Source organism: Schistocerca americana, chromosome 1 (assembly GCF_021461395.2).
Source record: "Schistocerca americana isolate TAMUIC-IGC-003095 chromosome 1, iqSchAmer2.1, whole genome shotgun sequence".
Taxonomy (NCBI): Eukaryota; Metazoa; Arthropoda; class Insecta; order Orthoptera; family Acrididae; genus Schistocerca; species Schistocerca americana.
Window position 1 is genome coordinate 1,143,274,550 of NC_060119.1, and position 2,340 is coordinate 1,143,276,889.

Sequence of the window (2,340 nt, forward strand, 5' to 3'; positions counted from 1 at the left end):
CAGACCATTCATTTCAGGTCTAATAAAACTACTGTCTCTTAACGATATCTTTAACTGTTATTATTTTACAAGATCCCACTGTTGGCAGGGAACAGTAAATTTATCCGCTTTCTCCATAAAACACCTAATATCTAAAGCGATGTGTTTCTGCAGGAAACGAGAAAGGTTGTCCCCTCAATTAAACATTCACACTGCCTCAGACACTGCCGCCACTGAGGTCGGCTATATCCCCGAGAGTTTAAAGGAGAAAGGACCAGCGGAACAGGAATATGGTCACTCGCAATGTTCAACTACGCTATCCCCAAATTTACCCGGGCTATTTCTCAAACCGGGGAAATATCACCACTTTGTCACAGCCCCTAACAGGACAGTTTCTTTCACATGCAGATGCCCTATTCTAGTCTAAGTAAAATTAAATGAACAGTTCAGTAATTTATTTCCCCTCCAGAATGAAAAATTCATGAGCTTGTTAATCAAATCACACCCTTCGTAACAGAAGTTGAAGTTGGCGAGTGCAAACTCGGCTGAATTCGGATCAAGCACGCTTCCTCCATAATTATTGTCTTTGCACCCAGCGGCCACGAGGTCCGCCACAGAGAATGAGAATTCAGTGTACTAAACATGCAAACGTGTTTGTCCGTGCAAATGATTTCACACGCGAATGAACTCAGCTTAATTTTGCGCTCAACATGCAAATAATCTCAACTTATAACTTACACTCTCTAACCTCGTCTGAATTCGGATCGAGCACGCAGTGTCCGTGCAGCCAGTGTCCACGAGGCTCTCAAAGTACTCTCCACATATTCGTTCTTGCCTATTCAAAGGAAATCACGCCCTAGTAAACTCAGCTTAATTCTACACCCCACACGCAAATGATCTCACCTCAAGACAAGCACACGCAGAAATCACTAGCAAGCCTCGATGCGAAACAAGCCCCTTGTATAAGACGAGGGTGTCTGGTCAACTACCTTGTTGCTACTCAATCTTACTATGCAAGGAAATTTAAAAAGTCAGTCTCTCATTTACTCGTTGTTGTTGTGGTCTTCAGTCCTGAGACTGGTTTGATGCAGCTCTCCATGCTACTCAATCCTGTGCAAGCTTCTTCATCTCCCAGTAACTACTGCAACCTACATCCTTCTGAATCTGCTTAGTCTCTTGGTCTCCCTCTACGATTTTTATCCTCCACGCCGCCCTCCAATACAAAATTTGTGATCCCTTGATGTCTCAGAACATGTCCTACCAAACGGTCCCTTCTTCTTGTCAAGTTGTGCCACAAATTTCTCTTCTCTCCAATTCTATTCAATACCTCCTCATTAGTTATGTGAACTACCCATCTAATCTTCAGCATTCATCTGTAGCGCCACATTTCGTAAGCTTCTATTCTATTCTTGACCAAACTAATTATCGTCCATGTTTCACTTCCATACATGGCTACACTCCATACAAATACTTTCAGAAATGACTTCCTGACACTTAAATCTATACTCCATATTAACAAATTTCTCCTCTTCAGAAACGCATTCCTTGCATTGCCAGTCTACACTTTATATCCTCTCTACTTCGACCATCTTCAGTTATTTTGCTCCCCAAATAGCAAAACTCCTTTACTACTTTAAGTGTCTCATTTCCTAATCTAATTCCCTCAGCATCACCCGACTTAATTCGACTACATTCCATTATCCTCGTTTTGCTTTTGTTGGTGTTCATCTTATATCCTCCTTTCAAGACGCTATTTATTCCATTCAACTGCTCTTCCAAGTCCTTTGCTGTTTCTGACATAATTACTATGTCATCGGCGAACCTCAAAGTTTTTATTTCTTCTCCATGGATTTTAATACCTACTCCGAATTTTTCTTTTGTTTCCTTTACTGCTTGCTCAATATACAGATTGAATAACGTCGGGAAGAGGCTACAACCCTGTCTTACTCCCTTCCCAACAACTGCTTCCCTTTCATGTCCCTCGACTCTTATAACTGCCATCTGGTTTCTGTACAAATTGTAAATAGCCTTTCGCTCCCTGTATTATACCCCTGCCACCTTTAGAATTTGAAATAGAATATTCCAGTCAACATTGTCAAAAGGTTTCTCTAAGTCCACAAATGCTAGAAACGTAGGTTTGCCTTTCCTTAATCTTTCTTCTAAGATAAGTCGTAAGGTCAGTATTGCCTCACGTGTTCCAGTATTTCTACGGAATCCAAACTGATCTACCCTGAGGTCGGCTTCTACTAGTTTTTCCATTTGTCTGTAAAGGATTCGTGTTAGTATTTTGCAGCTGTGGCTTATTAAACTGATTTACTCGTAATATTTCCTAAAGAGGAATGGATCAGTGTGTAATTCAAG